Source organism: Vipera ursinii (genome assembly GCF_947247035.1).
Source record: "Vipera ursinii genome assembly, chromosome: 1".
NCBI classification, from domain to species: Eukaryota; Metazoa; Chordata; class Lepidosauria; order Squamata; family Viperidae; genus Vipera; species Vipera ursinii.
In genome coordinates, this window is record NC_139512.1 from 195811039 (window position 1) to 195824747 (window position 13709).

General features: G+C 40.0%; 1 protein-coding gene and 1 long non-coding RNA gene across 4 annotated transcripts in view; one reads left to right on the top strand and one right to left on the bottom strand.

The window, feature by feature from the left end:
- LOC310637035 overlaps nt 1–13709 on the top strand; it is a 28110-nt gene that overhangs the window by 5525 nt on the left and 8876 nt on the right. For both annotated transcript variants that reach the window (XR_014491854.1, XR_014491855.1), the window contains exon 2: nt 2462–2920. This is a non-coding gene — a long non-coding RNA (uncharacterized lncRNA). The remainder of the gene's footprint in view (nt 1–2461; nt 2921–13709) is intronic.
- The window catches only part of SERTAD2 (SERTA domain containing 2), a 34563-nt gene that overhangs the window by 5463 nt on the left and 15391 nt on the right, over nt 1–13709 (bottom strand). The window lies entirely within an intron of this gene.

Genomic DNA, 13709 nt, shown 5'->3' on the forward strand with positions numbered 1-13709 from the left:
GCCAGCCACATGACCACGGAGACGTCCTCGGACAAGCGCTGGCTCTTCGGCTTTGAAACGGAGATGAGCACTGGCCCCTAGAGTTGGAAACGACTAGCACACATGTGCAGGGGAACCTTTACCTTTACCTAACTCTCTATACCTACCCAAAACTTAATTGAATTCTTATTTAGGTCACAAAATGAACCACAATTTCATTCATTAATTAATTACATACTTGTTATGCCCAAAATGTTGTTTTCCTTTTCTTTTCCAAAGTAGTCAACTACTGCTTCCTTTGTTTGTTTCCTGAATATCCAACATCAGGACCATGCTTTTAAAGCTGGAGCATTTTGCAAAGTTTGAGTTCATTCTTGGAGAAAAAGTAAAATGCATGAAATTGTCTTCCCTCACACATTAGAAATGCGATTTATAAGGAATGAATAGAGTGACTAAAGATAAGATGCTGGGCCCACAATCAAAATTCACTTGAGCCAGAAAAGAAATGTTGTAAAATAAGGGCATTTTTTTGTTTTAAAAGAGGACAAGGGTTTTCTTATAATTTACTCCCTGTCTCTTCACAGGATCATAGTAAATCGGGATGCTATAAAAATAACAGTTATGAGTTTATAAACAGGCTCAGCCAACCACCAAAAACAATTGATATGGAATTTGGTAAACTGACAGATTGTCAGACTAAAAATGTTTTTCATCAGCTAGTAAAACAATGAGGAGGAACAACTCAATCTCATGGGACAATTAATTATGTAATGCAATCATAACCACTGAAATGGTCCTTTCTTTTATCCCTATGGAAAATCTGGTTCTGGGAGGCATTTATGGGCTTAATTGTTGTTTATCTGTAAGGATTTTCTCCTGCCCTCCTCTGAGGTTTCTGAGTGAGGTAGAGCCACATCTGACAATTATGGTGCAGAATTTGGACCACATATCAATCATCTGAGGAAAGATGATACAGGAGAAGAATGCATCTATTTCCCTATTTTAAATGCACAAAAAAGGTCTGATTCCAATGTCTCTTCTTCTAATACCCAAGGATAGTTTTTTGGGGAAAGAACTCAATGCTAGGAGAGAGAAGACATCTCTGGAGGGGGGGGAGAAGACCCTGAAAAATAGCCTGTGAGGGGGGGGAAATGGCTTGACACTCTGTGGGCATCAGAAGACCACAAGAACCAGTATAGCATAATGTCTGGTGGAGTCCCTCCTCTGACAGATGGGTAAGAGTCCCGAGGAAGCAACTCGAGGAATCGTAAAAGGGAGGTACAATTTATTCGGAGAGGGAGAAAACAATGTTGCATCTAAACTTTGGCTGAAGTATATGTAGGTCAGAAAGTAAAAATGCAGCTGTGGTGCAAGATTCTATACAGAATTTGGAGGGAAACCTGGATGGATCTTTCTGGCACATTACATATAATCAACTTCGTTCATTCATGTGGACATTGCATGAGGTTTGTATGTATGCATCTTTTTGCCTTTTGTGTCAGTATCCAAGCAAAAATACACTAAGATTATACAGCTTTACTTATTAAATGTATCAGTAATTCCAAAATTGAATTACAGAACCGTTGGAATCCCTGAATATGCCAACCTATATGCTAATATACTACTTGAGGAGGGAGGGAGGTTTATTCTCAGTTTTGCAACTGTTCTTGTTGGTTTGTTTAATCTTTCCTGAGGCAGAAACATGGAGAGAAGAAATACTCAGATTTAAAGGAAGATGTTTTAAATAAAGGAATAACATCTTTGGAAGATACATATGTAGATAAGTAGATATGTACATATTTACAATGGCATAAGTGCCACTTCATCGAGTTGACTGGTCTCTATATACAGTTCCTTGGTCAGGAAAGTCAAGAGAGGAATTAAAAATTCAGATTACAGCAACCACATCATAATTAAAAGCTTAACGTTGAAAAATCATTTCTGTGGCCTTTTATTCTCAGAAGGTCCTATACATCTTTAAATATTTTCTGATTAGGAGAAACAAAGGGCACTGTGGCACCCGAACAACCAACAAATTTATTATACCATACATTTTTGTGGGCTCATGTCCACTGCTTTAGATGCAATTAATAGACTGCTTTTCAAATTCTATTGCAATTAATTCACAAAACAGCAAAAACTATCAACCTTCAGACAAATTCTCTACAGGAAGAAAAAGGTTGCTGTGGACTATATTAAGAATAAGAAAACTGCAATACTATTAGGTTTACTGACTTCATGAGAACATACTTTATCACATGCATAATTAGAATGAGGCTTACATTTTTCCCATTTAGTGAAAAAGAATAAATCTGGAGTGTTAATGCAAAGACAATCTGAAAACTGCTTTTAGCCAATGATGTCATGGAATGTGCCTTTTTAAAAAAAAACTTCTTTCCTGCCTTTATGGTGAATCAAAATGTGGCAGATTTAACAGTGGCCTCTAATGTATGATTTATTCTTTCCTTCCTTGTTCTAATAGCAAGAGATGCTCCCTTCCCCCAATGGCACACTTCTTCCTTTGGCTTCAAATGGGTGTACTGACAACAAAAAACACAAAGCACAGAGATACTAAGAAACGACGTTGATCCTTGTTATTTTATACTGGGGTGAAAAAATGGGTAAGCTGGCAGGAAATTTTTAAAACATTCTGATGCGAATTTAAATGCTCGATGACAACAACAACTTGCACTTCTTGACAATGGTACAGTACGAACATTACACCACCCCATAATATTGGGAGTGACACTGAATATATACTGGTGGAAGGTTAAGGGAGTGACTTCTCACCCCCACATTCTCTTACAAAAAAAAGTCTCTTTTGAAATGCCACCAGCTTTTCTTACAGGATCCCCTCATGCAACAGCTGCAAATCCCAATGAAGCATTTTCAAGAGCCGCAGCTTGGAACAGCTGGATAGACTGGAGATAGTCAGTTTTCTGTGAGTTCACCTTAGCTATTGCTCTGATTTTTCACATTTAACAGATTGTGTAGATCAGACATGTCAAACACAAGGCCCGCGAAGTGGTTTCATGTGGCCCGCGAAGCCATCCTGGAAACAGTGAGGGAACGGCCCCCGCTGCCTTGGCCCTGGCCCAGAGACCCTCCTCCTGCCAGAGACCCTCAGATCTGTCCCACTCCTGCCCAGGCCCCCATAGGCACCCTTGATGCCAAAGATCTAGAGCTGGCCACGCCCACCCAGTAGGCCTTACGCACTCTAGCCACGCCCACCCAGTAGGCCACGCCCACCCTGGCCATACCCACCCGGCCCCTTGAGGGCAACTGCAATGCTGATGCGGCCCTCAATGAAATTGAGTTTGACACCCCTGGTGTAGATTGTTTCATCATTAGAAAAACAAATACTTTACAAAAGTAAACAATTTCTACCTAGCCATTAAAGTAGATACTCTTAATGTCATATGGACATACAGCCAATGCAGGTAGCTTTATAATGGCAGCTCTGCCCTTACATTTTTAGTTTGACTGGTTTTTAAATAGGACATAAAGAGTGCAGTAGTTAAAGAGTTATTATATTCCTCCTCCTACTCCCTCCCTCTCTCCCTTCCTTTCTTTGTCTTGGAAGTTTTGATGGAAGGGAATAATGCACTTCCAGTTTACAGAGGCTATTTGCTTTTAACTATCTATTTTTATTAAAATAAAAAGATACCATGCTGAAAAGTATTCCTTTATCACAACTGAGACAAAATAGAATAAAAAGACCTTTGCTTTTTGACATACAATTACAGTCACTGCAACTCCAAATGTTGCTTATAGAATTATATAGAAATAAGATATGGAGGTATCCAGAAAAACACACTGAACAGGGAAATCTTAATTAAGACTCGTCTGAATTGTCCCCACTGCAAAAGGCCCTTTTGGGAAATTAGTCAAAGCATATCTAATTACCTTTTAGCAAAAATATTCCTTTAAATTCCTTTTCAGTATCCAAAGAACTACCCCAAGTCTCAAAACTTTGGGCTTATCTTAAGGGATTTCTCTCCTCTTTTTTCTCTGAACAGCAGAACTTCTGTTTCCTATGCTATAATCACATCCTGATTTTAAAAGCTGTCTGTCCATTTAAGTTTGTTAAAAGTTCTTTCATCTAAGTTGTGTTATTCCTATTGTCACATAAGGCAACTGTTCCTTCCTCTCCCTGTAGCATGTCTCCAGAGTGACTACTACTATCCATGTACAGTAGTTTTCTTGGCAAGAAAATTTGTTTTCCCCCCCCACCCCCCAATTTATATTCCTAGAATTCTGCTAGTCTCCTATTCAAGAATTAACCAGCTCTGATCCTTTTTAGATTCCAAGCTCAGATGAGACTGTCAGGTGCAGCCAGCTGTTAAGATCCCTTCCAAATATTACAGGGTTAATTTGAGATAATCATAGAGTTAATTTGAGATATACATAGGGGGTGGTAAAAGAAGAAAATGAAGAAGAAGGAATCTGAGAAGTACTGCTCCATGAAGCAGAACCATTAAAAATTTAAATGAAATTTGCTAAAAATAAAGAACAAATAAGCTAGTCTTGAGTAAAGTCATAGTAAAGGAGTGTACTATAGAAAAAGAAATGCAGCATAATCTCATGATGCTCCAAAATTATTTATAGAGGAAAAAGTAAATATTGATAAATATTAAACTGTATGAAAAGCTGGTATTTAATGTTAGATGGAAACTTTTACACAAGGAAGATTTTTTTAAAAAAAGGTTTCTTCTGGAGTGAATTTAAATTCAGAGTAGGCGGTCCATTTGCGAACACAATTGCATGAGGAATTCCCTATTAGTTCAACATCTCGACAGAGAGGAAATAGGATTGAAAAGCAACCCCAAACCTTCCAACAATTAAATACATTTTTGTCTTATTTCAGTTGGAATGGAGGGTGTGATGGGCACCCTAGTTAGAGCATCAAAAATCAGCAAGAAATATTTCACAGAGGAAGAGAAAATGGTCTGGACTTTCCCAGCATGCCAAGCCATAGTGTAGCAACTCTGAGGAAGCAACAGAGCTGAGTTACTTCCTTACTTTACATTCAGATAAGGTGTATGGGGAGCAATGCTTCAATCTACTGAAGGATCTTACCAGGTACAGCAAAATATCAAATCGTGCTAAGGATTTCCCAGATTTTGCTGGGAAGAAGTTGCAAATAAATATTTGTAGACTCCTCATTTGGGGGAATTTAAAGTAAATTATAAATTGGTCCATCCCACCTGAGCCACATGGCCCAGAATTTAATTTTCTGACGTCTCCAGCAAGTAGAAGCTGAATATTTTGCCAGTTTCTCTTTTTTTTAAAATGGCCGGCCTTTACACCTGTGAGGCCATATGAACTGCTTTCTGATTCATCCATCACATTCCTGCCATCCTTCTCCTTGACTGGCTGAGCAGGAACTGGCATAAACATTTTTTTAAAAAAACCCTTCTGACTTCCTGCTTCTTTTTTATTGCACCATTTCTGCAAGACTGTTCTTCCTTTCCAACTCAACGTTTTTTCTTTGGACTTGCCCTCTGGGAAAAAAGTAAACTGAAAGACAGCTGGGTGGCTTTCTCTGGTTTCTGTTTCTATTTCTCAGGACAAAGAAAACAATTTTACACCAACTCCTTCGTAGGGCCTTTTCTGCCTTCTCTTTTACGTGACCCAGGCAAAGCAAGTTATTACAGTGCCAGCTAGCTAGATTTCTCATAGTGAGCCCATTCACAGGTCACCCAAGCTAGCTTGAGTGGCTTTTTTATTTGATGGAGGTTTCACTTGTAACATTGGGTCAATTTCAATTAAACATCCCGGTTTTTCTATTTTGAACCATTATTTTCTAATGTGGTAGTTTTCCTAGCTTGATTTTATGTTTATGCCCCACATTATTTGGAAGTAATTCCAGAAAACATTTATTACATTGATGAATTTATCCCATTAAAGTTCCATACATTTAAGGATATGAAAACCACCCTATCAAAGTTTGGCAAGAGATTTTTAAAATGCAAAATGGTCATTAAAATGCTTAAAATATACCAAATGAGGTCAGATTAAATTCTCAGGTATAATTTTTCACTATTAAAAAATAGGAAAAAGAAAAAAGAAAAAGAAAAAAACCCTTAAAATTGGGCCTTTATGGAACCTATAGTTTAGGAGCAACAACTTTTCCTGTTATTTCTTGACTAGCATCGTCAGATATTTGAATAAAAAGGACAGTACAAATAGTTACTTCAAAAAGGACAGTCCAAACTCTAATGAAAAAAAAGCAATTTAAAATTTCTACAAAGCAATTAAATCTCAGTCAAAACACAAAATACCTATTCAGTTTGCAACACACTTGGAGGGCACTAGCTGAAGCAGGCTTTAGTTTGCAGCCAACTAGGAACAAGGCAATAAATAGTAAAATAAGGGTTAAAACCAGTATTCACTCCCCAACCCCCCTTTTTTTACAATCTTTATATGTCTATGTAGAAATAAATCCCATTAAATTGAATGGAACCTAATGCCAGGTAGGTGAATATAGAACTGTAACCAGAAATACTGCCTCATTTTAAGCATCACTAGAAAACAGGTGGTGTTGTTGTTAGCTGCGAAGTCGTGTCCGACCCATCGCGACCCCATGGATAACGTTCCTCCAGGCCTTCCTGTCCTCTACCATCTTCTGGAGTCCATTTAAGCTCACGCCTACTGCTTCAGTGACTCCATCCAGCCTCCTCATTCTCTGTCATCCCCTTCTTCTCTTGCCCTCAATCTTTCCCAGCATTAGGCTCTTCTCCAGTGAGTCCTTCCTTCTCATTAGGTGGCCAAAGTATTTGAGTTTCAGCTTCAGGATCTGGCCTTCTAAAGAGCAGCCAGGGTTGATCTCCTCTAGGACTGACCGGTTTGATCGCCTTGCAGTCCAAGGGACTCCAGGAATCCTCTCCTGCACCATAGTTCAAAGGCCTCAATTCTTTGGTGCTCAGCCTTTCTTATGGTAGAAAACAGGTATTAGAGCTCAAAAAAGATGCAAAAGAAATGAAAAAACACAGAAAAATTCACATGATTGAGCAGCTGGAGGAGCTCCCTCCAGTAAATAAATGAGGGGGGGGGGGGAGAGAGAGAGAGAGAGAGAGAGAGAGAGAGAGAGAGAGAGAGAGAGAGAGAACGAGAACTAACTTTTTCTCTCAGTGTGAGAATGTAATGGTACTGAGAAAGAAGGCAAAGAGATGCTGCCTGGGGAATGGTCAGATAAGGGAGGGCATAGCCTACAGTTGCATAATGGGCTGAGGAAGAGGCTGAGGAGGGTCCTCCCCCAACTTCTCAACTGAAAAGGAGCCCAGTAGGAGATCGTACTTTCGGACTTGCAAGATTCTATTAATGGAGACTTAAAATAAAGTAGAATTAGTTCATCTAGTCATATCTTCTATCTGGCATACCTGGGGAATTTACGGTAGGTCCCCCTGACTGGGGGGAGATTCAGACTGATAAAGGGAAGACAGCGCAGCATCTCTCTCTGTCATCTATTGTATTTTTATGCTGCCCTTATCACTTTAAAAGTAATAAGGCAGCAAACACGCAATGCTCTTCCCTCCTATTTTCTCCACAACAACCACCCTGTGAGGTGGGTTGGATGGAGACAAGACTAACTGGTCCAAAGTCACTATCTCTTTATATCGTTTTGAAAGGGGACTGAACAAATTCATGGAGGTAGGGGCTGTCAGTGATTATTGTTCTTGCTGACTCTGGAATCGCAGGCAGAATGCCTTGAGTTCCAGCGGCTAAAGAGCAAAAGTGGGGGAGAGCACAATTAGTCCTTGACTTACAAACATTTGCTTAGTGACTGTTTGAAGTTACAACAGCGCTGGGAAAAGTGATTTATGACCGTTTTTCACATCGACAACCGTGGCAGCATCCCCGTGGTCACATGACTGCCAATTGGCATGTATTTATGACAGCTGCACTGCCCCGGGGTCGTTTTCCAGCCTTCTGACAAGAAAAAGCAATGGGGAAGCCAAATTCACTTAACAACCACGTTACTAACTTAACAACTGCAGTGATTCACTTAACAACTGGGGCAAGAAAGGTCTAAAATAGGGCAAACCTCGCTTAAAACTGTCTTGCCTGCCAACAGGAAATTTTGGCTCAATGGTGGTCATCCGCTGAGGCCTACCCATATTGCTTTTCTCTTTATGCCTGTGAGCTTCCTGAAGGCATCTGGTCGCTAAGGACGATGCAGAATGTTGAACAAATCCAGCAGAACTCATTTTATGTTCCTATGTTCCCGTGGCACATCACACTGAAGACAGCAGACTATAATAGAGGAAGTACATTACAACCACAAGGGAGCCCAAATTTTTTGTTGGCAAGCAAGACTTGCCAAGCCTTGGCAAGTGACTTTTGCCCCAGTTTACAGCCTTTTTTTGCCGCAGTTATTAAGTGCGGCCCTGCAGTTGTTAAGTTAGTAACACGGTTGTTAAGTGAATCTGGCTTCTCCCATTGACTTTACTTGTCAGAAATTTTCAAAAGGTAATCACATGGCCCTGGGACATCATAAGTGTCTGAATTTTGATGACGTGACCATGGGGATGCTGCAAGGGTCGTGAAGTGTGAAAAACGGTCATAAGTCACTTTTTTCAGTGCTGTTGTAACTTTGAATGGTCGCTAAATGAACTTTTTTAAGTCGAGGACGACCTGTAGTTCCCAAAATGAACCTAACTAGCAGAACTGGCTGGTACCAGCTGAAGATTTCCGGCCCCTTTACTTGTGTTTGCCAAAAGCAGTTCTCGAATTCAACTGGACCGCCCTGAAAGCTGGGAGATAGAAAACTACTGTCTGAGAGAGAGCAAAGAGCATTATGCCAGTTCCAAGTCACCAAGTAACCCAGGGGTGTCAAACTCAATTTCATTGAGGGCCGCATGAGCATTGCGGTTGCCCTCAGGGGGCCGGGTGGGTATGGCCAGGGTGGGCGTGGCCTACTGGGTGGGCGTGGCTAGAGTGCGTATGGCCTACTGGGTGGGCGTGGCCAGCTCTACAACGTTCGCATGAAGGATGCCTGTGGGGGCCTGGGCAGGAGTGGGAGAGATCTGAGGGTCTCTGGCAGAAGGAGGGTCTCTGGGCCAGGGCCAAGGCAGTGGGGGCCGTTCCCTCACTGTTTCCAGGATGGCTTTGCGGGCCACATGAAACCACTTTGCGGGCTGGATCTGGCCCCCGGGCCTTGTGTTTGACATGTCTGAACTAACCAAAAGGGGTTTGGGGGATGGTGAGTTAACCATATAATATTGAAATAATAGGCAAGCTCCACTAAGAAGATTAATTCTCTTCAAATAAGAGGCAGCACGACAATTGAGGAATAAAAGAAAAGCAGAATAAATAGGAGCAGCATCACTGCCCAGGAAGTGAAAGTTGGAATAAACTTATGTTTTTGCTTCATTTCTTAGCATTAAAAAGTTATAAGGTTAAGCTCACAAACAATATTTATTTTGTGGACTGCGCTGACAATAAAACTGAATCTGTTAGTTCAAAGGGCTTCGCAGAAAGCTGGCGTGCTAACAGCTTACTACTTGTAAGTCTGCTGCACGTAAACCTGTGATCAATTTTTTTTTTTTGAAGTGCTGCAAAAATTCTGGGAGCTCAACCTTCGCGAGGCCCTGGCTGTACCAGTACAAAACTCCCATCAGCGCACTGTCCGACCGGTTGGGCTTGCCAAGCTTTTGGCTAAAGCCATTCTTCTCCTTGCATTTTTGTTTGCTTTAAGCCGTATCCTACGGAGACCAAATGAGAATGAGTTTCCAAATACGTAACTCTGCAACATTTAACGTATCTGACCATGTGTAGATTTCTCGCCAATGAATAATTATTCCTGGATATGCCTTCTCGGTAGCAGTTTCAGAGGACATGATTACTAATCTTGAGACGACAGTGAGGTGAGTCAGACACCCACTATTTGCCAGACATAGTTGCCTTCTGAGGACAAAATAAACAGAAAAGAGAACTATCTGTAGACTTTTAGGCAGGAAACACGTTTGCCAGCGAACATGGACCAGGTTCCACTTTTACTCCATGAAATTATTCACTCCAGGAGGGTGGAGTATGCAGAGGAATTGTACTACTGTTCCCAAATATAGCCCTTTATATGGAAATAGTCACTCAAGGTCAAGACCAGGGTTTGATTAATACCTTCAGTTTATGGCTGAAAGTGACTTTCCACTATTTCCAGTTGTTTTACAGCTACCTGGAAATGTGAAATCAAAGAGAAGTCAAAGGAAGCAGTGATGAATCAGTGTTTTGCTGTAGTTATGGATTGGATACAGAGAAGTAACCTTGAGTTCGAACTACGTATTTACTTTTATGTTGCCAGGGGATGAAGTATCATTAGTATGCTGAAGATACCCAATTATACATCTCGGCCCCTGGCAAATTAAGTGATGGTGGGGCTGTCTTTCCCCAATGTCAGGAGGCTGTGAGTGTCTGGATGGGAAACAGCAAGCTTCTGTGGAACCGTGACAAGTGTAAGCGGCTTTCCCAGCTTTCTCAGTTCTAGAATTATTCCATTGTTGGTGCTGGATGGCGTTGTAATGTCCTAGACCAGGGGTAGGCAACCTCGGCTCTTTTATGACTCATGGACTTCAGCTCCCAGAATTCTGACTCAGGAATTCTGGGAGCTGAAGTCCATGAGTCATAAAAGAGCCGAGGTTGCCTACCCCTGTCCTAGACAGACCCAGTGTGCAATCTGGACATCCTCCTGGATTCACAGTACCGGCTTGAAGAGCAGATGGCGCTCATGGCTAGGAGGGCCTTTGCATCTCCCCAGTGGTTGAGGTACCATTGTCTAATGGCCTGGATTAATACTGTTCTCCTGCACTAGACTACTCCTTCTATATAGGTGGTTCTTGACCCACTCTTCCCATGGAAGCCTAAGTTGCTTTTACGGCATAGAGGACCATTGTTTCTACATCTAATGAATATATTAGTTACATCCCCACATAAAACATTCCAGAGAGAAATGGCCTTGTGTGTCTAAGTTATTCATATTCTAATAATATGCAAGTTAAACTACTATAATGAAGCTGTCTTTCAAAAGTTAAAAAATGGTAATTATTGCAAATTGAAATTATTGGAACACGATATATTGTAATGCCAATCCATATTATGCCAGTAGCTCAACAGGAGTACTCACCAAGGATGTCCATGGTGTACGTTGTCCCAAAATGTTGACTGCAAATAGAGACTGCAACTAAAGTGATTAAAGCCACATCTCCCTTTTACTTGTGTCATGTTTGTAACACATGTAAAAAGAGTCCAGTATTCACATGCAATTACTACCTTTATTTTTTTTACCATCCAGAGATCATACAGAGGACACTTCTTTAGCCGACCAATAACCTGGACACTTTTTAGTAGCTCAATAACCTAAAATTGTTACTAAGGAGAATGCCCTTTCAGCCATGATGCCTATTTTTTTTAAAAAAAAAAATATCATTCCATTTATACTCATTTTTATGTCCTTTCATCATTAGTTGGTTTTCCAGAAGTTTAAAATTTCTCTAGATTTCTTCATCTTTTTTGGGGCTTGGATTGCTTCTTTATTATGCTGCTCACATTTTAATTTATTAGATCATTGATTTTTAAAAGCTGCTGTGACAACTTGATAGGAGCACAGCATAGAAAAAAAATAATGCAGTTCAGAAATATTAAAATAAAATATGTATATTTGAACCACTTGCACATATGCAGTATTTCAAGAAGGTTTCAGCAATATGTAAAGAGAAGGATATTTGATTCAAAGGTTTTTGCAACAGTCAAAAAGTCCAGAGATTTAAAGGTGTTCAGGGGTTGCTGAGGTTATCATTAGGCAATCAATCATATAAAACTGGCCCTATATATGAACTATTGAGTATCTGTCCAAATTAGACATTTTAATGTTTTTTAGTGCTTTTGTGTGTCCAATATTTAATTTTCTACATAATCCCCTCCAAAGTCTCTCTCAAGAACTGTGAGAAACTGCATTATTTATCAAGCTTATGTTTTTCTGAATGACAAAATTAGCTCTTTTCTCAGTTTAGCAAAATAGCTAAACAGAGACGCAGGGAGCAAAAGCTTGCAGAATTTCCATTATAACGAGGGATCCTCACTACAAAGATTTTGATGATGCCAAAAACTACCCATTGGAGAGTCTGCCGTTTTATATTTTTAAAACAAGCTGATTTTCCTCATTTTCTTCAGTATGGATGATAGGTGGAGTCAGAGGTTAATCCATCTCTGAAGCCAGAGCTCACACAATGACAGAGAGCAAGCTTATAATCCCTAAAGAATACTTTGCGCTGGCGGAAATTCAATTCGCAAATATTGCTTTCAGAAGCCTTTTGAGGACTGGCCAATAAGTGTATATGAGCTACAGACTTGTCAAGAGTTATTTACTGTTGTGAAAAATCAGGAGTAATCAGTGACCAAAGACACAAATTCACTAACGGGACACCAGAGGATAAGATGGGGAAACAAGCTGTGCTTATCCTTTGTACCCTCTGAAACTCTGCGGAAAGGGCTGCCCTAGGAGGAGATGAACAGGCCAAAATAGATTCTCTTCTGTTATGGGACGGTCGCGACAGTCTCACTTCTATTCATGATGAAGCCACAACTTTCAGAACTTTTAAAACGTGCTTTGTTCACTTGAAATTGGGTATCCAGTTTAAGGAGCTGGAAAACTAACACACTGTAAAATAAATTAAAGATATTTTATCTAAAGTAAGGATCACAACATTTTCAGCTGACGGGCATCATGTCTTGATTTGGTGTGATATTGCAGTTTGGAAATAAAACTAAAAGGGCCCAAATTCTCAACAAATCTCATTCAAGAAGCCAAAAATGGGGGGCATTTAACACACATATTTTTAAAAGAAGTTTTTAGAAGTAAATAGAGACTACCAAATGGTGCTATGGCCAAATGAGACCCATGGGCCTTGTGTTGCTGATCCCCATTCTAAATACAATAATCATAGATGATAATACTAATATAATTTATTGGGGAGAGGAGTATTAACTGAACTGCAAAGACATTTAAAGTGCCTTGCTTCTGAATCCTCATTGATTGAGCTTTGTACCTACATGGTATTTTTTTTTTCCAGAATAATTGTTTCCGCTTGTATGTATTGAACATCACCACGCTTGCACCCTGAGTTCAAATGCAAAGAAGGAATTAAACATAACTGTGCAGAAATAAATTAAAATACAAGTGTACACGGCTCTTTTAGTTTGCTTATTTTTTTTAAAAAAAACCTCATTTAGAAGAGAGAAATTCAACTTAGATTTTTACCATATGCAGTTGGATAATAATAATAATAATAATAATAATAATAATAATAATAATAATAATAATAATAATAATAATAATAGCAGCAGCAGCAGCAGCTACTGCTAGGTGACTATCATGATTTCTGCAAGCCAACCCAGGAGTTCCAAGGTCTTAATAACAACATCCATATTAATTGGGAAGGAAAGGGAAGCCTTTTCCAACAAATAAGCAACACAATTATGCGGCAAGTCAATAGCTGTAAGCCAGCTAACACACTCGTTATATTTTGAAACTGTAATCTGATACTACTGTTTCCATCCTCGTGCCTTGCCCGCACTCCCTTGTTGCACACTGTACTATTTGAGGCCCAGAGGGCGAAGTGAGTGCTTGCTGTTTATTAATGATCAGACATTGCACTGCAAAGCTGGGCAATGGGGGGGGAGGGAGAGAAGAGGATGAATACCACATTACTTTCTCCAGAGTTGATGAGCCTACA